Consider the following 26,822-nt stretch of genomic DNA (forward strand, 5'->3'; position numbering starts at 1 on the left):
GACTACAGTATATTGGTCGCACAATAAGACCTTTAAAAATACGAATATCTGAACACTGTAGGAATATCGAGAAAAATTACACTAATCATTCAGTGTCATCACATTTCTGCATACACAATAATGATCCGAAACACCTTACTTTTATGGGAATAGCCACAGTAACTAACGATTGGAGAGGTGGAGATCTAATTAAGAAAATAGGAAAAAAAGAAATGGAGTGGGTTTTTAATATGGATACTCTCCATCCAAATGGACTCAACATAGAATTCGATTTATTTAATTTTTTATAAATCTATCATAATAATTTTATATATACATTTCTTTTTATTACAGATTAAATATTCTTTGTCATCCATTTTTTACCACCCATCTTTTATCCTGCCTTGTTATTAGACTCCCTCCTTTCTCACTTCAATAAACAGACACCATATGTGTTTTTATTATATTTTCAATATATTTTAATGTTTTGTTATTTTATCTTGTTCATTGGGATAATTTACATGTTTGTTTTTACATATGTGCACCCTTGATTAGTTACTTATATATTTCATTTTTATTCTATTTTTCAACATTATTAGAGTTGCCTTTGTATTTTTATTTATTCAGACCAGCTTGGCCCCCCTCTTTTTGATTATCTATGTACTGACTGCATATCATATCATACGCATATGTTTTCTTTTGGCTCTTTTCATATATATATATATATACATATTTTCCTCTTTCTTTATATATATTCTGCAATTTATTACCTTTCTTAGGATTCTATTATGTTTCCCTTTAGCTATAATGAATACCGGAGTAGTTCCGGTTTGTGTTTGCGCTCCATTGTGGAACGCATAATATATTTACAGCTCTCGATATTGGAAGAGCCAATTGCCAAGCAGTTCCGGTTTCGCCTGCGTTCCACGGGTGGAACGCAAGATAGAGTTGCAGCCCTTTACGTCGCGTCATTTCCGGGGCGACGTCGGCGAAACCGGAAGGGTCTATACGATATTTTCTACATATTGTAGATGCCGCCAAGATTGTATTTATATTGTTTTTTCCTATGAATTTATTAACACTTAATGGCATTTTTGTATTTCTTTTTATGCATTTTATATATGATGTGTTATTATTACCATGGACTTAATCCGCCGCGTCACTTCCGGTGTGACGCGTGCGGTTCACTGGTGGCTACAGGAAGTATCAATCACTCACACCAGGAAGCATTTACTATCATTAGGACTCTTATTTAAACGTTTGGAACCAGGACATTCTCCACACTTCTGAGGAAGCCTGCTACAGGTGAAACGCGTCAAGTGGATTTTAGAGACTATATATTTATATTTTTAAAGCTCTCTTTTAACTAGTGTTAAATAAATTATCCTTACTTACTATATTTCGGATTTTTTTTTTTTTTTTCACTCCTGGTTACCTGCTTGTTCCTTGGTGGGGACTATACCACCTATGCCATTAAGACTAGAGCAAGTTCTGCTCTAGCAAATGTGAGTATGATATTTTTATTACTTATTCACATATTTTAACAATACACCGCCCATATGAGAGTGTGAGGACCCCATATATCCTTAGATGGGGATTGTTCCGTCCAGGCGAGATAACAGCTGAGCTCTGAGTTAGCTCTGGGCCATGTGAGTGTGGAATATCTACAACTATTTATCCACCCACCATATTTAAATATACTACACTATCATTGTCTTTTATGTTTTATGCTTTTTTTGAGGTCTACTGTGTAAAGAAGACTATAAACTACAACCTCTGTGTACGTATATATATATATATATATTTGTATATATCTTTTCATTTAAGGCGCGGTTTCCTTCCTTTTTTTTCACATTTATCCATCACAAGGTTGGGGTTCCTTGTACTGGTTACTGCTGCCACATCACTCTACTATATATAGCGAGCGCCTAATTCACCCAAACTACCAAGGACATTTAAAGGTATACAACCCTTGAATATATATAAAAACTATATATTGCCTAATAAACTATTTACATTATTTACAAAAATATATATAAAGATAGCGTGCTCGTTCACTTAAAGGGATGGCTATTTAGTCAGAAATGAAGGGAGTATAAGAGAAACCCTCATTAAGGCCCAGGGGGGGATAAAGTCTTAAGTTTACAAATCCGAAAGCTTTCTCGCTGTAGAAGTTTTTTGTCTAAATCTCCCTTCCTTGGGCCCATTTTGATTTATTTTCTATCCCATTGGACCTTAAACCCTGTGCAGAGCCACCATGTTGAATTTTCAGATGTCGTGAAATTGGTGTATCTGTCTGTCTAGATGCATTAACAGAGTTTACGTGTTCCAAGATGCGGTTCTTAAAATGTCTAAAGGTCTTACCCACATATTTCAGATTACAACTGCAAGTGATGAGGTATACCAATCCTTCTGTTTGGCAGTTGAAAAAAGTTTTAGTTGTGTGGGTTTCTGTGTTAGCCAAGTTGGTGAAGGATTTCGATTGTTTTCTAATATATTTACAGGCTTTACAACGGCCACACTGACACACTCCAGGTGTACATACAAAAGAGCTCTTAATGTTTTTGTAAAATTTACCAGGGACTTCCAGGTGGCAGACGTATTCGCTATGGAAACTTTGGTAGCATTTGCCTCTTTTTGCCTTATTAAAATGAATTCAGAGGAGCAGTACAATACTAGCACCACAAAGATTGCCTATTACAGGGAATATGTTCAGTTCACTATCAGACCTTTTAAATAACTCTCCTTTTGAACCTAAAACCAATCAGACCTTAAAAGTCGCTATATATTTAGCTTTTAACGGGTTCCTTAAGCTCAGAGAATTTACTACAATCCTTACTACCGACGCTAGGTCCTGTCTTAACGTTGGCCAGCTGATTAAACAGGAAGACCATTATCTCCTCTCACTGTTACATACCAAAACAATGCAACCGGGGCAAACCATCACAATACCTTATTACCCCACCTTTAATAAATGGTGTCCCGTAGAGACTTTCGATACCGATCTGACTAATTTACAAGCACCTACAAATCACCCATTACTCACCTTACAAGGCACCATCCTCACCACAAGCAAATTCATGCTTTATATTGGAATCTTGTTGATGAGGTTAGGCCTTAACCCCTCACGTTACTTGGGGCATTCTTTCCGTCTTTGAGCAGCTTTAGCAGCCTCACCCAGGAACATACTTATTCATATTATCAAGTCACTGGGGCGCTGGAATTCTACAGTGTACTGTAGGTACATACCACAACCTGAGAGAGAAATCAGACAAGCTTTCCAACATTTGGCATTAGGATGTTATGTTGTACTAAGTTATTGTTGATTGAATAAAATCTTTTGGGCATACATCTTTTGCCCACGTTATTTACAGGTCTACCAATACGTCGGTTTCGGCACAGATCAACCGATTTAGTCATACTCCTACTGGTATGAAAAGGTATCAATTATACTTACGGCTTTTTATTGTCCTGACCACAAATGTAAAGGCGGAGCCTGGAGTTGTGAGAGGGGCTAGTGTGGATGAAAACCCCTTCCACCTGAAATAAATGGATAGTTAATGCAATGTTAAACACAAATACACACACCAGGCAAGCCATAAGACTTGCTTTTACCACAGAAATCTCACTTTAACAGTGTTCTCATTACTGCAGTAGTGAGAGCACTGTTAAGTGAAATTTCTGTGGTAAAAGCAAGTCTTATGGCTTGCCTGGTGTGTGTATTTGTGTCTAACATTGCATTAACTATCTATCTATCTATCTATCCTGTCCTATTGTGTTTTACACCCCACTTCCTATAGAATATAAGCTCGTTTGAGAAGGGTCCTCTTCAACCTATCGTTCCTGTAAGTTTTCTTGTAATTGTCCTATTTATTTATAGTTAAATCCCCCCTCTCATAATATTGTAAAGCGCTACGGAATCTGTTTGCGCTATATAATGGCAATAATAATAATAATAATAATAATAATAAAATATATATATATATATATATATATATATATATATATATATATATATATATAGAGAGAGAGAGAGAGAGAGAGAGAGAGAATTCAAGTAGATGGCTGCACTCACGTTTTTTTGTATAAAAGTCCAAAGTTTATTGTAGAATCATAAAAAGATCAACGTTTCAGTCCTTCTAAGAGGACTTTCTTCAGGATCAAAAAAAGATATATATTTAAATTCTACTTATATATTTATATAATATTTTGACATAATTAAGTCATTTTATTAATTAAAATTTGAGGGACCTGCCTGACTACCCAGGCAGAAAGTCCAGAAATTTTGTTTGCAAGCCCTATATTTAACCCTGTAACTTTCCAAGACACCATAAAACCTGTACATGGGGGGTACTGTTTTACTCGGGAGACTTCGCTGAACACAAATAACTCTGAACAACAGTAAAACATATCACAACGATTATATTGTCAGTGAAAATGCAGTTGTTTTTGTATTTTTTTCATATGGTTTATGGTTTAAAACACTAATATTTGTGTTCAGCAAAGTCTCCTGAGTATACCAGTAACCCCCATGTACAGGTTTTATGGTGTTTTCAAAAGTTAGAGTCAAATATAATGCTTGTATTTCCATTATTTTACATTGAAATTTGCCAGATTGGTTATGTTGCCTTTGAGACCATATGGTAGCCCAGGAATGGCCAAAATTAGCGTTCAAATTAGTATTTTACATTTGGCCAGTGTTTGTGACTAAATGGTTACTAAAAAAGACTGGATATACCACTTTTGTAATAACTTGGTTTGTCTACTTTTGCATATGGTATGCTATCATGGGGGTAATTGTCATTCCTGGGCTGCCATACAGACTCAAAGGCAACATAGCCAGTCTGGCAAATTTCAATGTGTATAAACTGAAAAATGTATTGTGCTATATTTGACCCTGTAATTTTCCAAAACACCATACAACCTGGGGTACTGTTTTACTTGTGAGACATTGCTGAACACAAAATATGTGTATTTTATTGCAGTAAAAGCAAAAGTATTATGAAATTCACAGTTAAAATGCCACGCAAAACTAAAAAAACATTTTAAAATTCTGAAATTCTCACATTTTTTTATATTTTATTCATGTTAAATTATGTTTGATTATCAAATACTTGACGTGGCATGAAAGCTCTCTTTCCCCTGAACAAAATAAGTGTGGGTGCATTTCATATAAAAGAGGTGAATTATGGTTGAACAGATAAATAGAGCAAATTCAAGGTTTTGTTTACGTTTTGTTTTGATCACAACTTGTACAACTGGCTCAGTCCTTGAGAGGTTAAAAGCCAGTTGTGGCTTCCAAAAAAACAAAAAACATTTTGCCAACAATCACATAGAACTAGGGAAAAATCTCAGTCAGTTGTTTTCAGTTCTCTACATTGCACTGTATAAAGAATAAACTCTTTTTTATTTTATGCATATTGTGTTTTCACTGGTTATTATAAGATATACTTATCACTAAAAGGCTTTGCAGCTTTTTCTTCTGCAGGAAAAAAGACTTCTCACCAAAAAAAGTTTTAAAAAAAAATTATTCTCTTTCATCGAACCAGATTTTGTTTTTGGGATTAGGGATAATCCTATGAATAAAAGATACTGACATTTTACAGACAAAAAAAGGGAAAAAAATGAATGGCTCTTGAAAAATAATGACAAATGTCAAGATATCAATAATGATCCATCAGCGTAATAGACTTGAGCACTGAGAAGAGTCAGCATGTAAAAATCTATTCCACTGCAACCAGGGAACATCTCGGGCATGTCATTTTTCATAAATACAAATAAAGAATAAATACACCTTGTTCTTTTAAGTTTTTTTTTTTTTTGTCATTCATTTCATGCAACCAATGATTACGAATGATTCTTCAACTCTACCCAAAAACTGCCAGCCTCAAAAAACACCACTCGATTACATCAAGTAGACACAATCCTTATACAAAAGAAAAACACAATTTCTGTATCACAGGTAAGGATTAGATTAAAATCTGGTTTAGAGTAATGCACTGGTTCAGAGTAAAAATCTACCATTTTCTTTTTTCCATGGTCAAAACAAAAAGAAGGGTCAGAAGTTTGCCTTCGGAGCTCCATGGAAATGAAAGATGTATTTTCCTCTTACTAAATGCACACTTTTACCTGCTCAGTCTGTACTGTAGGTGTTTTATTCAAGCTCCCAATAATCATTGCATAGCACAGAATGAAGACATTAAGGAAAATTAAACTCATAGGTCCACTGATGGTTTGATGAATGTGTGATGAGGACCACCAAGATGGTGTCTTGACCATGGCGCTGCAATCAAAATAGTTTTTTACACCATCTTCAAGAAGTTCTGCTCTATTATCTAAAGAAGACATTGCTACCTTACATCACTCGATGGCCAGAATGCAGTCCTTCATTGCTGGCAGAAAAGCAGGTATTGGACAGACATGCAGGAGAACTGGAAGATAAAATGTAGGACATTATCTTATTTCACAGTGCAGCTGTGAATATTAATAACGATATGGAGCAGAAGTGTTTTGGACTTTAAGACTCTGTAGAGGAACTCTGTAGTTTCTGTAAGAATAGTCTGTTTGCGCAATATTACTGAAACTGTTATTAATGATACACTGGCAGACGTAGTGGCAGGTATTTTTAAAAAGACGTGTTTGATGAAAGGTGAGTTTGAGGTGGGTATTGTTTAGAAAACTAACAGCATATGATAATGATATTTTGGTCTTCTTGACTGATCCTCTTCATTCTATCACCCATTTATTTTGCATCTTGTGGGACTACTCTTCCAAAGTCTTTCAAACATACCAATGGAGGTCAATGTCCAGTTCCAAACTACACATGATGGGCAGAGGGTAGGTTATGCCTGGGAACAATGACAAGAATTAACAGTTAGTATTCTCATAATTTATAAAATGATAGGATATTAAAGGGCAACTATAGTGCTAGGAAAACAAAGTTGCCGGTGTCAGTCAGCAAGGAGGACCTATTGCGCATGTGCGGCAAGCGGTACAATCACATTAGAACTTCTTCATAGAAAAGCAATGAAGCAAAGCGTGTGGATGTCCAGCATCAGTTAATGGACCAAAGGTCTGCTACGGACCCGGACGTGCCTCTATTGGATGTCTGATAGCCACTAGAGGTGGAGTTAACTCTGCAAGGTAATTATTGCAGTTTCTCAATAACCTCAATAATTAGAATGGCAGGGTTATGGGGACAGGGGCACTGCTCCAAGACCACTTCAATGAGATGAAGTGGTCTGGGTGCCTATAGAGGGTGCCTTTAAAGATAATTACAGTTAACAGCAAACACATTTAACCTTTTCATTACCAAGCTCTACTAAACAGCACCCTAATTTGGTATCCTAGGTAGGGCTGCACCACATAAGGGTACCAAACTAAGGGAGCGATCTACTAAACAACTCCCTATAGGAAATGTCTGAACAGATGTCTGAATTTCCGAAAACTTTCACATAAATTATGGTTTATTCCTAATTGATAATTTCCAAACATTGTGAAAACAAATTACCAAAACTAACCAAAATCAAAAACAAACATATTTTTCCTCTGATGCACATTTCTAGCATTGATCTTATATGTCATCGGTGGTGTGGTCTACGGTGATTATGAAATCACCAACCTATTCTTTCACAATCTGCAAATGACCCCCAAGACATTTTGAAATTATATAGTGCAGCTACACAGCTATCGAAATTAAAACACCACATGTTTATTGATGAAAATATAAGCATAGCAAGTATTTTTTCAAGTAATAGACATTTATACACAAGGTTACTTCCTATTGCCCACAGAATAGTACAGCCATGATTGTGCTGTTTTGTTTTCAATGTCCCTCAATTCACTGTTCAGTGAATTAATCATTTTGTTTTAGCCTCCTCCATATACGAGTATATTACCAAAAATATCACACAGATTAGTTGCAGAAGTTGTGTATCAGTATATGAAAGCTCAGTTAAGTCTGAATAAATCTATAAAGTATGTGTAGTAAAAACACAACCAAAGTGCTATTAAATCAAGCATTTTAGTGTTTTATGGTATGGGTGTAGGAGGATAACTCCTTATGCTGTTTGTCATAAAATTTACTCTCATCACAACTGGATCCAGCATTGCATTAGACTTATAAATATTTCATATGTAGGTTTCTGTTTGTGATTTGAATTTCATGTTTATGTAATTAATGTGGAAAGGACGAAGGACATAGGGCTGAGTCGTTTGTTCAGTTTTATCACATTCTGAAGAACAACAAACAATGAGAACGGGCAAACACATATTTAAAACAAACACAGTCATATCTGCTCCTACAAAATATAATTATAGATCTGCAGCCCTGGAATATGTGATGAATGCATTTATTACTTACAAAATGTCTTGTAGATAAAAAAAAAAAAACACATTCAAAAACAATCCAGAAAAAAATATTATTATTTAAACATCTCTTTGTGCAATGTGCAAAGAAAGTAAGACTTTTAGAAGCAGGGTTTTGAGAAATAAATCTAAAAATGTCAAATGACAGACTATGCACAATAAAAAAAAATGTTAAAGTGTTCAAGATAGTCGGAATCTTTACAGATTATTTTGAAGCCAACTTTCTATTCTTGAAACAATTAAAATGACAAATTACATGAAAACATTGTATGTACTTTATTATAATTATGTCTTTACAGCGAGAGAAAAAAATATGTCCATATTTTCCACATTATGCCTTTTATTTTGATTTTTCTTCATTAGATAGTTGGCATTAAGCATTGAATATGTTTTGCACTCTGTTTTAATTGCCATTCACCTAAAGCTAAACTTTCATATAAATAACACAAATCCTTTGGCCCGATAACATATTATACCAACTTTAACACACACATTTATGGTTATTAAATTGCTGCGTGTCATATTCCATTTCACAGTGCCATCTAGTGCGTTCATGTGGAATTACAATCCTCTTCTATACTGTGCAATATACAAAGTCCATCTGGTTCTAGCAGCAAAATCACTTATATAAAATATAAAGAAATATTAGGATTAACAAATGTTACAGCAAAGTTAAGTTGACTGAAACTATATCAACAATGTAATGGGAATAGTACCTTGTTCTGATTGGTCCAACATCTAGATATACCATCTGCAAGGTATTTCATGCTATTGATCACAGTTTACAATTTCTGAAAATCACAATGAAACAGAAAGGAAAAAAATGAAAATTTTCATGGACGTTTCCCTGCTTTTCTGCTCAATACTCTTTTTGTATCTACTAGAGACAGATATTCCACTCTTTCATCAACATGCAGAGTTTAAGCACAAATGGTTTGGTTTATGGAGAGATTAGGATTTTGCCTCTCTTCTAGAAAGACTCAAGAAAGAGCACTATAGCCATACTACTACATGGATTTCAGTTGGTGCAGTAGTATACACAAGGCCCTCTGTGCAGGCCGAAACATTGCTCTTTGTTCCAATAAATCTGCTTTGTGCAATATCCTGATTGCCTGGACCTGACTTTCTTTATTTGGTGGTTGACGGTTCCCTTGTTGCAGTTGTGGTATTGTCTTTGTATATATGCATACCACAGGTAATGCAGGAGAAATGCTCTAGGTCTTATTTGCCGTTGTTGTTAATTGTCTATGGTTGTCTATGTTCCCCTAAATCACTCTCCATAACAAAGTTACATTTCATTGTGTATTACTTTTAGGAAATTGAATGCTGAGTTTTCAAAGAATAGTCCCAGCTTAAAATTAAGAATTCAAATTTATTTTGGTGTGAGCCTACTGTTTTCATAGGAGTCAATGGAAGAGATTATTTGCCTGGTTCCTGAAGGCAGGTTCTGACAGAGTGCTATCACTTCATCTCAAGTAGCCAAAAAGTGAGATGGTGGTGAGATCAGGCTAATGGAATGATTCCTGCCTGGAAGAAGGACCAGATAGACAGTATGATGCCCATCTAGAAGAAAGAACCAGAAGAGCAGATGATACCTTCATGGGATAATGACTGAGCAGAGATGATGATACCTACCAGTCCACTGGATAGAGGGCAAGATCATACTCTGAAGAATCACTGCATCGGTTGCAGGGTTTCAGATTCTCCCATTACAAATATTATAACCCAAAAGCAGATCTATCAACTTGTTTAATATAAACGAAAACGATAAATAACTCAATTCATGAGTATATTGGTGTTCATTTTTCAATTAGTTTGTTGCATGGCTAAACAATTTCACTCTGTGGGATTTATAACAGAATATTCTAATGTCAATGCACAAAGTTATAAAACTGATTTTAAAAGAAAACTGAATCAGGTGCTGTGTAGAGATAAGTGAGCCTAGTACAAACTATTAAACTTGAAAATTCATTTTGGTTGGAATTGCAATTCTGCTGAATTTGGTCTGACCAGGTTTTCAGACAAATTCCCAAACTCCAGGCGGAAATGTACTTGCATTGTGGTCTTGAAACGCGCAATGCCGAATGTTTAGTTAGACTTGTGATTCTGGATTCTGCTTGTGGCTCCAATGACTAAGTGTTGATATTATTCACAGATCAGGTGACCAATAGTGTGAAAAAAGGAGGAGCAGTTAGAAAATCTATATTTATATATTAGTTATATTTGTAATGAATATATAATATATAAATAAATTTTTTGCTTCTCCTGTTTTGCCCTGTATTGTTTTTTTCCTGTTTTTTCTCACTGGATTTGTGAGCCGAATTGTGAGAAAATGTTCCTGTTAATGTAATGCAAAATACAGTTTATCCATAATAATAATAATAATAATAATAATATATATATATATATATTTTGCAGCACACGTGTTGGCCCATTTTCATGCCTTTTTTGTTCTTCTGCTTTGGTTTCTTCCCCCTAACTGTATCCTCTGTCCCTACTCTATACCTCTGATCAATCTCAAAATACCTTCTCTACATATTGTCACTTAACATGAACTCTGAACATGGACTTCACTTTCCAGGCATACTTGGAGTAGTACTCTGCTCCTGGTCATGTTATCTTATAACCTTCTGTGCCCGTGTTTGACTGTCATCCTGGTGAAATCCTTTTTTTTTTTTTTACTTATTCAAGTGTATTGAACAAAGCCATATTAAAATGTTAATTACAAAGAAAGCAAACCTTTTTGCGTTGTTTTTGCCAACTTGTACTTACAGCAGTCCTTACTTTTTTATACGTTTAACTTAAAAAAAAAAAAAAAAAGTCAGACACCAAAATACAAGCATGGGCATATACAGGAAGAAAAAAGAGTATAGAATTAGAAGTAACAAATGTCAGGGCGATTTTAACACAGCTTAAAGTGGCACTGTTATCATCTGGGGGCTTTGCAAAGCCCCCGAAGATGACATCACTGCTGGGAGTCTAACTCCCCTGAACCTGTCCCTCAATGGCACCACTGTTTTCTGTTCAGCCAGACCTCTTTTGCACCTTGTGCTTCAGCTACTGCTGCGGGGATTGACATTTCTAGATGGCGGTAGATCCAACCAGTATCTAGAAGTGTCAGGTGGAGGAGTCTGGAGGACTCCCTACTTTGTCTCAGTATATCTCTTGATTGGTTTGGAATTTCAATATTTCATTAAGATTTTATCTTTATGAAATACTAATTGTTCAGGGGAGTGGGGTGACAGTGCTGCTTTTGAGCTGATCCTTATGGGGAGATTTGTCAAAGTGTTGCCAGCACGTTTCCATCTAATTGTCAGTGACGTTTTGGACGATTTTTGCTGTAAATTCTTTTCAGTGGATTTCTGAATATTTCCACTATTTTTTTCCGCCAGAATAAGTTGCAGAAGTTTTCCTCCATTATAAATCTGGCAGTTCTGAAATGGAAATTTCTGCTATAACTGGCAGAATTTACTATGAATAAAATCATCGTTTTTTTTAACACTTCAGAAAAAACTAACACGATGTGGGCAGAGTTTAAATACCATTTTTCAGAGCACTTTGATAAACATCCCACTTTCTGTTCTCTTTATTTTTCTGATTGGTTGATTGGCTGTTCAATGCAGCTTCCTGAAAGCATGCTTTATCAAGAGTACTGTAATAGATGGAAGGGTCCCCTGGTAGTACTGAGTTACCACTTTGCATATTATGCCACATTTCCTTGATACTTTCTAATTTTCTACATCAGACACTGCACTGAATACTTTCTTTAAAGGAACAATATAGAATTAAAATACAATCCTGTATTCCTAGTTTCAATCTACCTAACTTGGTGTCTGCCCGCCACTAGAGTTTAAAAAGTAAGATTACCTTACCTTTACTCATTCGTCATGCAGGTCTTGCTCCACCACTCCACCACCCTGGCTGAGATCATCAAGAATAATTATTTCAGCCAATCAAATGTTTGTGAAGCATTGAAAGGCTAGTGCGCATGCATGGAAATTCCTGACACTGCACCAATCAAATGCAGAGTCTGGCTCATTTCTCATAGGGGAAGCACCTCTGAAAATAGAATATAACCTAATATATAAAGGAAGAATATGTCTGGTAAATGTATCTATATCTATATATATATATATATATATATATATATATATATATATACATATCAGTTTTTATTACTATAATAATATTAATATATAATATTACTGTAATAAATTCTATAAAACCATAGAAATATTTAATTTATTATTATGATTAATATGTAATGCCTCAGGAGCTGTTATATTATAAAAGTGGCACTTTTGTGAACGGTTTACTTTAACTTTTTATGTATATCATAATTGTACTAAATAAAAAAATAAAACATATATAGATAGTAAAAATTAATATTTAATACTATACGCTATGGCCTTGATTTCATATTTTTTGGAAGCATTTTCCAAATGATTTAATATATTTTTATACGTTTAAAAAATTTTTTAATATTTAGATTTTTTTTATTTATTATATTGATATATCTTTTTAGATGTGATATAATTTTTACATTTTAATATTTAATAAAAAATATTTAAAAGTTTATTCAAAATATTAAATCATTCTAAAATCTTATCCATCTTAAATAATTCGAAAATCTTATCCAACGATATTAAATCCGTCTATGTTTCTAAAATGAATACAGACATGTTGCGTGCTAATAGCACAAAATCACAGGAGCCTTTTGCAGAAACCTGAACAGCGTTCCTTACTGCTCTTCAGCACAATCTTTTAAAAATTGTTTGAACTGTTTCTACAATAATAAATCTATTATTTACTGCTTTCAAAATGCATTAGCTTTTTCAATCCAAGAATGTTTAAATTCCTCTTGAAGTGAAGATAGATAGGAAAGTAATTTTGTTTCAAACAGAATCTTCCATGTAGACTATTTCCCAAAGTATTTAACAGTGCTTATGAAATTGTAGAAAGGCCAAAGAGGGATAGTACAAAAAATATAAAATAGAGATAACAAAAGAAATAGTAAGGAGCGTAAATCACAGGGGAAATGAGATGTTAGCAAATATATTACATAAGGTCAAACGAAGCTAAAAGTGAGGTAGTTAAGATTTAGTAATTTCAGAAATACACATATGCAGTAGAACGAAAGATTTACAGAAAGACAGACGGGCAATGCATGGACATATTAATTCCTATACTGAAATGATTAGGTACAGTCTAGTGGTTGTATCCACTTGTTGGCTTATTTTTCTATATTCGTGACTCAAAATGTTTCTGTTTGATACTTTTATTTCCTCTTTTTATTATTTATTGTTGTTGAGTGACCTTGAGATGATTTAAACTCTCACAAGTAGTTTGTCTTTTCTATTTTTTATTCTCGATGTGTTCCTACTTATTCAAGGTTACTTGAAATTGGTTGCATATACTTGGGATTGTTATTTGTTTGTTACCTATTTTTACATCTTCTGAATGGTTTCAGGCTCAACAATTGTATCTTCTGTCATATAATCCACCACTGCAGGCTTTTTCTAAAACGTGCCCAAAATTTGCAATTGTAAGCTGTGTCTATTACAATAAATGTGACATTTGCAAAGTTTCATCATGTATCGTAGTAGAGTATAAACTTTTAACTATTATATTAAGCAGAATGTATTATCTAGAAGACAAGACATACACAAGAATAAAAGTGTAGACATTTTTGTTCCCCTCTTACAAACTTTTCATTTTGTTGTCATTTATAACATTGTATAAGTAATATAAATAATATGATGGATACAATGTTATAATATATATAATGCAAATATATATTATAAATAATATGATGGATACAATGTTATAAATGACAACATTCAAGTTTTGTGAAAAGTTTGTACGAGGGGAACAGAAAATGTCAACACTTTTATTCTTTATGTATATATATATATTACATTATATTACTCTTTTCTATGTTTTTCTTTTGAACATAGTCTCAGCTCTGCCCTGGAATAGTATGATAAATTATCTTCTATTGCAGGAGGATATATTTTCTCATGTTTCTCTTTTCTATAGATGCAAGGAATTTCAAATAATAGTTTATCTTTATCTATCAATAAACATTTCCAGACTTCAAGTTGAGTCAGTATCAAATTATATTAATTTAAAAAAAATATATTAAATGAGGACGCGGAGGTGATCTTTCAATAACATCACGTAGACAAGAGTTTCTTTAACACCTTAAGGAAACATGATGGAATTATTCCATTATGGTTATCCTATACTTGAGGATCCGTGATTGTATAATCCCATCATTTTATTTATTTATTTATTTATGTATTCATAAAATATTGTACCAGGGAAGATACATTGAGATTTATCTCATTTTCAAGTATGTCCTAGGTCCACAAAATATTGCATTGATACAGTAGGGTACAATAAAATACAAAAACAATATTAATACACAATATATACAAAATTTAACATAGAGCAGGTAAGAAATATATAAACAACCATAACAGGTGCATTCTGTTTTGAGATATGTAGAAAGAGATCTCTTAAAGGACTTTAGGCTTGGGGAAGATTTGAAAGTGTGCGGGAGGTCGTTCCATAATTGCGGCGCTCTGTAGGAGAAGGAGGATCGGGCTGCTTTCTTTTTGTATTGTATCCGATCTGGTATTGTATCAGTTTGGTCTGGTAGACTAAAGTGATGGTACTGGATTGGAGGTTATAGGAGGTGGGAACAGCCGGGGAGAGCATTCTGCTCAGGTAGGGTGGGAGCTTCTCAGAAAAGCTCTTAAACACAAGGCTGTGAAGATGAAGGGTGAGTCTGGATTCCAGTGACAGCCAGTTTAGTTATTTTAGCATGTCACAATGGTGAGTCCTGTAATTACATTGTAACATAAAGCAGCAGAACAAGTTATACAATGTATTGAGTTTATTAAGGTGGGTTTGCGGTGCAGGTGCATATACTACATACCCATAATCAATGATTGGCATCAGCATTTGCTCTGCAATCGTTTCCTTTACTGCAAAGAAAAAGCTATGTTGACATCAGCACAGGAATTCCTCTTCTGACATCAGCAGAGAGATTTCCTCAAACACTGTCTCTAGGATTATTCTTATGGTTAGCATTAGGGTTAGGATTAGCATTAGTGTTTAGGTTATAGTTAGTGTTAGTGGTTGGGGTTAGTTGGTGTTACCGCGTTTCCCCGAAAATAAGACCTACCCCGAAAATAAGCCCTAGCTGATTTTCGGGGTGGGCTGCAATATAAGCCCTACCCCGAAAATAAGACCTAGGCATTTTACCTTTGCGACCCGGCTGGACTTCCTTCTTCTATGAGGAGGAGCGGGAGGAGCGTTGCGGGCCGCGGCATTGCGCAGCCTGATGATGACGTGCGCAGCGTGATGACGACGTGCGCAGCGCCGTCAGTCTGCCTTCACGGATATTCAGTGGAAGGATCCATTCCGGGCGGTGAGGCACCCAGTGGTCGGACTCTTTGAACTGTGAGTAGATAACGGTATTTTATGTCTGGGACTTAATTAATTAAGGGGGGGGGTGAATTAATTAAGGGGGGTGAATTAATTAAGGGGGGGTGTGAATTAATTAAGGGGGGTGAATTAATTAAAGGGGGGGTGAATTAATTACAGGGGGTGAATTAATTAAAGGGGGGTGAATTAATTAAAGGGGGGTGAATTAATTAAAGGGGGGTGAATTAATTAAAGGGGGTGGATTAATTAAAGGGGGGGTGGATTAATTAAAGGGGGGTGGATTAATTAAAGGGGGGGGTGAATTAATTAAAGGGGGGGTGGATTAATTAAAGGGGGGTGGATTAATTAAAGGGGGGGTGGATTAATTAAAGGCGGGGTGGATTAATTAAAGGGGTGGTGGATTAATTAAAGGGGTGGTGGATTAATTAGAGGGGGTGGATTTATTAAAGGAGGGGTGGATTTATTAAAGGGGTGGTGGATTTATTAAAGGGGTGGATTTATTAAAGGAGGGGTGGATTAATTAGAGGGGGTGGATTAATTAGAGGGGGTGGATTTATTAAAGGGGGTGGATTTATTAAAGGGGGGTGGATTAATTAGAGGGGGTGGATTTATTAAAGGGGGTGGATTTATTAAAGGGGTGGTGGATTTATTAAAGGGGTGGATTTATTAAAGGGGTGGATTAATTAGAGGGGTGGATTTATTAAAGGAGGGGTGGATTAATTAGAGGGGGTGGATTTATTAAAGGGGGTGGATTTGTTAAAGGGGGGTGGATTAATTAGAGGGGGTGGATTTATTAAAGGAGGGGTGGATTTATTAAAGGAGGGGTGGATTCATTAGAGGGGTGGATTTATTAAAGGGGGGGTGGATTTATTAAAGGGGGTGGATTTATTAAAGGGGGGTGGATTAATTAAAGGGGGGGTTCAATGTACATACCGGTACCGTAAATAAATAAGCCCTACCCTGAAAATAAGCCCTAGTGTGTTTTTTGTGACTAAAATTAATATAAGACCCGGTCTTATTTTCGGAGAAACACGGTAGTGTTTAGGGGTCGGGCTACAGGTAGTGTTTATGGTTAAGGTTATTGTTAGGTTTAGTATTTAGCGTTAGTTTAGTAGGGTTAGTTAGAACTCCTATTTAGCTTTAGAGTTACAGTTAGTGAACACCGCTTCACACAGAACAACGATTACATTTGGGACCTTAAAATCAAAATACTCAGAGGGAACTTCTAAAATACAAATAGTAAAGCATTTGAGACCAGAATAATAATCTTCTTCGACATTAAAGATAATGGACTAAATATTGATTGGGGCTTCTTGGCACAGTACAGAAGTTTTCTATGAGTACTTCTCCTCAAGGCACTATATAATTTTTATACTACAACCACAATGTCACTGTATTGGTATATATACAAAACATAGGCTTGTGTACAAGCTTGCTATCTTTTCATTCCACTACTGTTTACTTTTCCCAATTCTTCCATCCCAGAGCAGATTTATGACACCATGGAATGTTTTTTGTTTGTTTGTTTTTGTTTGTTTTTGTTTTTTGCGCTGCTCTAATTTCTGCATTAAAGCTATTTCAGTTTGCTTGTTTCACTGTGGTCAAAATTGCTTTAGACTTGTTAAAGGGAGGATCTCCGGAAAGCTTGCACTACAAATTTCTGTTAGTCCAATAAAAAAGGTGTTAAAAAAATAACGCAATTTTTCATTGTTTCCAACTGCATAAACTCTGCAAAGGTTAACATAACGGTCATTATTGTATTCAGGAGACATAGATGAGTACAGTTTATAGAATTTTGTTACATTGTCACACAGGAGATTAAAAAAAATATATACAATAAAAATGTGTATGTAATAATGATGAATTACCACAAACCACAAAGAAAACAGAATGAAATAATGTCAATACAATAAAGCTTAATATATAGCATGTGAGAGTCCTAGTAGTGTCTGTATTTGCAAATGTTATTCATACATGGAGTAATTTAACCCCTTAAGGACCAAGCTTCTTGAATAAAATGGAATCATGACATGTCAGACATGTCATGTGTCCTTAAGGGGTTAAATGTCTGAGCTGCTAAAATGCACAAAATGCGCTTAGCTATTTTATTAAACTATAGTGAGTGGGCTATAAATTCAGCCATGTATTTTCATCAAAACTTGACACAGGTATGCAAAGGGATCATTCTGTACTCAAGAGACATAGCTGAGCAACATTTTGTGATTTTGAGTTGAGTAGCACACATAAAGTTTACAAAATAAACTACTGTAAGCTCACGGGCCATCTAGCCAAGCACTTTGTGTAAAAGAGCTGCAATGGCGAGATATCAGCTTACGGGCAGGGCTCTCTCTACCTCTTGTATTTGTCTGTGCATATTGTATGTTTCTCCACTAATTGTATAGCGCTGTGGAATCTGTTGGCGCTTTATAAATAGCAGTAATAATAATAATAATACTTTAAAAAAAAAATCACAAAAGTAAACTTATACCACAACTTTGAAACTGGTAAACAAAATAGCTGTACAATAAGACCCATCACATACAATGTGACTATGTTTGCAAATGGTATACATTTATAGAGTAATTTGAACTGTCAAGCTGCTACGATACTCCAAAATGAGGAATAGACCCATGAAAATAGTCAGGTCTCTTACATGGCTTCAGAGGATATTGGCAAAGGCACACATTTGGGGGTATTTTGTACTCAGAAGATGCAGTTGAACTCTATATGAGGTTTGATACCGGAGTAGCACAAATTAGGTTTACAAAATACAAATTAAAAAACCTTGTTGTTAAAAAAAAAAAAAATTCTAAAATTACGATATTGCTAAAATATTTCATAGATATTGACCGTTAACTAGCTAAGTAAAAAGTATACAAATACCATTAGGTGTCTTCTTTATATAAAGAGATATTTTAGTGTGGCAATGTTGTGTTCTGTGGTGACTATTAAATTCTAAAATCATAACATATTGAAATGTGTGACCATAAATCGACTGAAATCCTAAAAAAATATTAATGGAGTTAAAAAAAAAAATTTTGGTTTGTTTGTATTTGCATTTTTTTTTATTTATTTGTTATTAATTTTGTATATGAAATGATCATTTATATATGCCACATCAAATTAAATCTTTTTTTTGTTGTCCTTTACAAAACTGTATGTTATATGTGTTGGTGCAATAAATGAGAAAGGTAGAAATTGAGGTTGAACACACACATAGCAGAAATTATAAAATTGCTCATGTTTTTCAGTACAAAACAAGTAAGCTGTGTCTTTAATGGGTTAATTCTTCCCTATGACATAAATGTCAAATTTGATGTTACTCATTATTTTTTAATAGTTTTGTGTCCGCACGCCTTGCACATTAAGGGGACTTTGTTTTTTAGATTTCTCTATTCTTTTTAGTGATTTATTTGTGAATTCCTGTACAAATATCTTTAATGAGGGCATTGAGCTTATTATATTTTACTTTCAATGTGCATTTATAAGGAGTTCTAAAGTAACTTTACAGCAATTATATTACTTTAACTTGTTTTTAGAATGTTGAACATTTTAACAATGCTAGCTAGTTATGTATAAAATTACAAAACTTGAAAAAACTAGATTATTATCTAGGTGCATTCTAAAGGTTATTTTTTTTATTTTTTATTTTTAAACCAAAGACATTTTATTGATTTTGTTTTCATTACTTCAAAAATATCAAAGATATGATACGCGTGGGCATCACAAACGTGAAGCATGGGGTTATTTGGTTAAAAACTTCACTCTATTTTGCTGTAATATGTTATCATATTAAAGTTGAGCCCCGAAGTAGTTGTGAATAAGTTTAGAACAAATAACAAACTGTAAAATATGAAATCAAAGTCAAGACGCAGAATAAAAACTGCATTTATGCAGTCATGACTAGCTGGTTGGATAAGTTGTGTATCAGCACATTATACAAATCCCCATTGACTTGGTGTACACTGCTATACTGCTATAAATAAATCATATATTGCTTTAATCTTCCCCCTGCACCCATATAGACATATATAAATATTTACAGTGTAATGCTTACTTTTATCACCTGCATGCACACCAGACTGATAGCTAAGAGATACCTTCTCATCACCAAGAGTGTGGTCATAGATTCAGTTAGAGTCATAGAGCCTTTGTTGTAATGCTTAGATAATACTTTTACAAGACTAAGCTCAGTTAGAACTCATTTGATACTCTCATCTCATCAAATCATCAAAACATGTATTTCTTGCACAGTTATTACACTAAATAGTAACATAATCAATATAATCGTATTGTTTAAGTTTTTGAGGTGATATCTCCAATCCTAAAATCATTTTTCTCTGCATCTCCTCCTTATCCTATCATGGTGTCATCGTTGTGGCAGCATTTAGGTGTTAGATCTGCATGTGGTAGAAGCGTGACAAAGGCTAACAATGGAGAACATACTTGTCAAAATGGCCAATGGGGAGATTTATCAAAGTGTTCTGCTGGAAAAAGTGGTATAACGACTAAACTTTGGCCAATCACCATGGAAGCCAGTGAACCAGAAGTCACATTCCATTGGTGGCTTCGTATCTGTTGTTTTTTTTCACTATTTAAAAAAACAAACAAACACAAATTCCTTCATTGTTTCCAGGTCTACTTAGAGTTGAACCTGTTTTCTCTTACTATTAATCGTAATTACCCTATGGTGGTCCTACCTCATTTAGGGATTGAACCTAAAATCTTAATCAATATTTCAAATGTGCACTGCATTCCAAATGAACATTATTCATAAGTACATTTTCAGCCTTAGTTAAATGCCAACATTTGGTATATCTTAGGGATCCTAAGCATTACAACATTATTCCATAATGTGATCTTTCTGTGCACTGTGTGCGCTTTATGAAAACATGGCCATTTGGCTGGAGATATTTGCACCCCCCCATCCAGCACACATATTCCGTGTGTACCGGCATTTTCACAGTGACCTACTAATACGTCTTTCTGGTTCTCCTGCTGTTCAGGTACCGTTTTGAGAATATTACCCCATCCTTATTCCTTCACTTTTTTATTTCTCTTTAATCCCCAATGTTTGTACACCCACCTTTCTTCATAATACCTTACATGTTTGTGATTACCCAATACTGATATTTTTCACTTTCGTCACGATAATTGCATATCATTTTATTTTTAATGAGAAAATATTTCGAAACATTTTATTTGAAAACAATATAACCATGAAAAATCGAAATGGAAACTATAAATGAAACAAAGCAAAACAATCAGTCCTTACAGCATGATAACTTTATTATAAATACATTGCTGGTTTAAAGATGAACTCTCAACTTGATGAATGATAATTTACTTATTCCCTATATTAGCACATATTTGTTTGTGAGGTTTGAAAATTAAAAGAAAAAAAAATAATAATTAAATATTGAAATCCATTTACTTATGTATTTATATATATATATATATATATATATATATATATATGGACTATGTTCCCTGTCAAGCATCATCATAAATGTTGCCCCTCTCTGTCACAAAATATGTTTTTTTGTCATTTGGATGCCCCTCACTCTGGCATTATTACAGAGACCCTGCCATGTGCTGCAGAAAAGTGTTGTGCTACTACACTTGGGCTTCTGTTACTGCTTTGTCCTCCATTAGGCAACTGGAAAAACTCATGCAGGAGATAAGATTGTGTAGTTTCGTTCAGAGGCTGTTGACATCTCTGTAATAACTTAATGTCTTTTAAGGGGTGGGTTGGGACTCGAGAGATATTTAAGCCCATCTACTGGCAAATCAAACCCACAAGCCATAGCTCAATGAGAGGTAAGATCAGAAGCTTGTGATGAGATCGCCATTTTGTCATCCACAGGAAGTAAGGAAGTGTCCTGGAGTTTCAAAGAATTTGATATTTATCCATGTCACGGCACACCTGGAGAAGCTAGTGCGCTGCGCTCACCAGATGCCACATGGAATTCGGCATCTTGGGAGTGGGGGAACCACCAAGCCCTCCTTCCAGCCTCCAGCTTATACTGCAGCACATCAGTTGCATGCCATAACTGCAAGGTGCACCACACTCTCTCCTCCTGTGGGTTGCGACATGCAGGGGAAGGCCCTGTCTGCCCTTCTGCCTACCTCTCATCCTGTGGGCATGTTGGGAAATATGTGTTGTGTGTTCCCCATGCTGCTCCAGGATCCCCTTAGAGTGACAAAACTCTGGGGAATCCAGCTCAGCAAGCATGGAAGCAGCATTGTTTTGCAAGTTAAATGAACAAACTGACATAGCGCCCTGCCCACATAGAAAGGTGTGGACACCTACTCACCCAGAGGAGCCTTCCAAATATATAGGCCCTGAGACACCTCCTTGTGGGAGTGCTCATATTACCTGTCAACTATTTAAAGGGACACTATAGTCACCAGAATAACTACAGCTTATTGAATTTGTTCTCGTGAGTAGAATCATGACCTTCAGGCTTTTTGTTGCAAACACTGTCTTTTCAGAGAAAATGCAGTGTTTACATTACAGCCTAGTGATAACTTCACTGGATATCAGATGGCTGTTAGAGATCCTTCCTGGGTCATTGCTGCCTAAAATGCATCCAAACATTCAGTGTATCCCCCCTCTGCATGCAAACACAGAACTTTCCTCATAGAGATTCATTGATTCAATTCATCTCTATGAGGAGATGCTGATTTGCCAGGGCTGTGTTTGAATTGTACTGGCTCTGCCCCTGATCTGCCTCCGCCAATCCTATGGGGAAGCATTGGGATTGGATCAGGCCATCATTTCTGATGTCAGCAGGTAGTTTGCTGTTCTGAATCAAACAGCATGCAGTGCTACAGCTTCAGGCTTGGATACAAGTAAGATTTTACTATATTTATGGGGGCATTATGGGATCAGGGGGGCTAGATGGTGGTTTTAACACTAGCGGGTCAGGAATACATGTTTGTTTTCCTGACCCTATAGTCTTCCTTTAAGTGATTTCTAGAGAAGTGACAGTTCCCCTTTTGACACTGGGATTTTCACAAAGTGCATTATAAAACTGAGGTCAATTTCTAGTCATGTCCTAAGCTGAATGATAGTTTGCAATGTTGCAATTCCATTTTAAATTTGTACTGTGCAAAGATATCATATGACCAATGTGACTGAATGTGTTTTCCTTGCAAACCACTTTGCTTTTTTCACTTCCTATTGTTGTAAAAAATGTCTACACTATTTGCACATTTCCTTATTATATGATTTCTCAGAATTATGAGTTTGAAGCAAAAACATATAAATTACCAAAGGCTTTCCAGGGCATGTTATTGCTTTCTGTGAAAAAGTTAGTCGAAATATAGATCACGGTGTTGCAATGGACGTGATCTGCTCTAAGGCATTTGATACAGTTCCACATAAAAGGTTATTATTAAAATTGATATTGGTTTAGATGAAAAATTGTGTTCTTGGATAGAAAATTGGTTTAAAGATCGAATGCAGATACTAGCTGTAAATGAGAACTGTTCAAACTGGACAAAAGTGGTAAGTGCAGTGTCTCAGGGTTCTGTCCTGGGTCCACCTCTCTTTAACCTGTTTATGAATATAAATGATCTTGAAGTGGAGATTGAAAGTCATGTGACAGCATTCACAGATAAACAAAACTAGAAAAGATAATATGGTGTGAACATGATATAATTTATTTACAGAGTGGTTAAATTGGGGGAATTGTCAGGCAAGTGGCATATGAGGTTCAAAACAGATTCAAAGTCAAGCATTTTGAAATAACGCATATGCAATGTATACATTAAACTAGAAAAGCTAAAATTTCTGGGGAAATTGTGTGAAGTGTTCTTGTCTCCACCAGTGGTCCACAACTGGAGTGGGCGGAGTAACTGTTATCATTTATATAGCACATTTAATTGCAACGTTGTTGCACAGTTTCATTAAACCATACATTTATAAAAACATTAGCAGGTGTACAAAAGGCCCTGTCTATGACATCACTTGCTGTACATCGTATTTTAAACACTATACATCCTACAGAGAAGAGCTTTATATTGTGAGAATCACAAGACCCAGACCTACAGTTTCATGCATAGTATGTCTCTGAAGTATTAAAAATGAAGGCACAGTCGCAGTTTAGAAATTGCCCCCCAAATGTGAGCTTTGCAGAGTGGAGTTTCAATGAATGTCAATGGACGGCGTAAGTTGCAAACAAATGGTCATATTGTGAAAACTATCAGGACTATGGCTTAGCTGTGGACATTTTTAGTGGCAGCAGGGATAGCTGAACGTTTTGATATAAGATTTGTGTAGGTGGGCCTGCAAATGAGGGAGTGGTGGCAGTTTAGAAATCATGTCCTGATTTTTCAGCTTTTGCCAGCTCCCACTCTAGCTTCGCCATTCATTCATATGGGACAAATTTCGCCACAAGAACGATGATATTCCGTGAACCATTCGGCGAAACGTTCCACAAAGTAATAGCACACCAATCGGGAACAATCCGCACGTTTCGGTTTATTACTGTCTATGTAGTGTAAAAACTGTGGGAGGAGTTAGGGTGGTAAATTTGGCTATAATAATAATAATAATATTATTTATGTGAGATAACAGTAAGTGGTCTTGCTATGCAAGAACACTTAATAAGATCTAGTTAGGGATAAGATTAAATCAGAAGTACTTGGAAACAATTGTAGATAACAAACTAGCAGTGTGCAATACTGTTTTGCCATTGCAAAAGCTAGTAAGGTGCTATCAAAAAATGGTATTGATTCCCGTGATCAAACTATAATTTAGCCTTTTTATAGTAAGTCCCAACCTTGAATATGTGGTGCAATATTTGGCTCCCATTTAAAAAAAAAAAAAAGGATATTGCAGAACAAGAAAAAGCACAGAAAAATAAATAAGGGGGATGGAAAGCATTAGAAGAAAGACTATAAAAACTGCATTTTTCTTCTTTAGATAAAAGGTGTCTCAGAGGGAAATACATACAGGGACAGTACAAACCACAATGTTCTAACCTGTTTATTAGCAGAAATATACAACAGAAAAAAGGTTACTCATTGAGACTAGAAGATGGTGTTTCCCCTATTGGCAGAGGAGATGGTTCAATAAAGACTTGGGGTTCTCTTCCCCAAGAGCTTGTCCTATTCGATTCTATAGATATTTGAAAAAAAACGGAATGTATATTTGGAAAAACTGGACATAATTAATATCTATCTAAACAGGTTGTATCTAAACAGGTTGTTGAGAAATATGATTGCCATTTTGGTGTCAAGAAGGATGATTTCTCTTTTGGTGACATAATGGGAAATCACTTAAAAATGTTTTACCTTCTTTGGATCAATAACAGGTGAGAGTTATATGGTTTTTTTTTTTTTAAATTATTGGATCATAACCCATTTTGGGATTTTTACATCACCTAGAACATTAACCACAAAGTATTCCTGATTTGTGTGTTAATGCAAGTGTTTGCATGTTTGTGTGTATCATTAAGAGTTCATAAATGATTTTTTTTTTTTTAAAATCCAAAACATAAAAATTAGTTGGAAATCATTACAAAAATCCACTATTTGTAAATCATGTGTTTTTCTTATGGGAAACAGAAACCATCTAAATTTGATATAAAATATCATATACTTTAATAAATCGAGTTACTGTGCCTAAATGAAGGCGCATATTGTGTTTCGATGTTGCTAAAGTTATTCTAAACACATTTGATTCTTATTCTATTATTCTTCTAAAAAGTAATTTCACGAATAGTTACAAATAAACAGCATACCTTCTTGAACTTTGTGTGCTATTGAAACCGAGAATAGTTTTTAACATAATTATCTTTCAATAATTAAAACAATTATGCTCATCAAGTGTGTTCATTAAAATATGTGTATGTTCTTTAATGTGTGCCCCACGCAAGAGTTGAAATTTCAGCATCAAGTACCTATATGCTAAATAAATGATAATATGCTCCACACTCTTACATGTCGACTGAAGTTTTGTTAATTAACCTTCAGTTCACCTACCTTTGATTGAACTCTTCAAACACTGAAAAAGTATTACATCCATTGTATAAAATAACTAGAAAATTATTTGATTCCATCAATGTGATGTTCACTTGTAAAATGAGCATGAGACGGAAATGAAATTACCTTCCTGACCATCTCTAATATTACTTCCTACAAAAGAATACATAATTTTACAGATATGGCTGAAATGGCTTTGTTAAATGTATTATTATTATTAAAAGTTCTACATTTATGCATTTTCCAAATCGAAAACTAATGGTATTATTTAAGAGAATTTAATGGGTTTTTTTTTTCATTTATTTAGTTTTACTTTTTATTTATCTAATTCTATAAACATATTTTCTCTGATTTAAAAAAGAAATAATTATCTTTGACTTTTCGATAGCCCTGTCTTCTGTCGCCCCCAGGAAATGCTTTATTGATATAAGACACATATACCTCTAAAGCTCTTCCAATTATTATTTGTGTGAAATCTTCCCAAGATGCCTCGCATGTGTGTACATGCTTGCACCGGCATGTCCTGTCATAATCTTGTCTATGTACATACTCAATTAGATTTTCCTCATTTCATAGCATGCATGCACATATGCCCTCAATAACGTACACACACTGTATCATAGGAGTATTAATGATTTACCCTGTGAACTTTACAGCCTGAAATAAAACAAACTACATACAGTTGTAATCAAAAATATCCAACCCCCATTGAAAATCAGGTTTATTTTAAAAATATACAGACTTTAAGCACAACAAATCAAACAAAAGCAATTGAAATAGCTCGACACAATGAATGCTTCAAGTGGTTTTCCCAAATTCAATGGAAAATGCAACCTACAATGGCTTCTTCAGTCTCAAAATTATTCAACCCCTTCATGGCAAGGATCTTTAAATACTTAGTACAGAACCCTTTTGTTGTTACTACCTGTTATTACCTATAACAAGATGCATAGCCAGACACCAGCTTCTGGGAACATTCTGGGTTCCATTTCTCATGAACAATGACCTCAAGTTCAGTAATATTCTTG

The sequence above is a fragment of the Pelobates fuscus genome, chromosome 2, assembly GCF_036172605.1.
Source record: "Pelobates fuscus isolate aPelFus1 chromosome 2, aPelFus1.pri, whole genome shotgun sequence".
Lineage (NCBI taxonomy): Eukaryota > Metazoa > Chordata > Amphibia > Anura > Pelobatidae > Pelobates > Pelobates fuscus.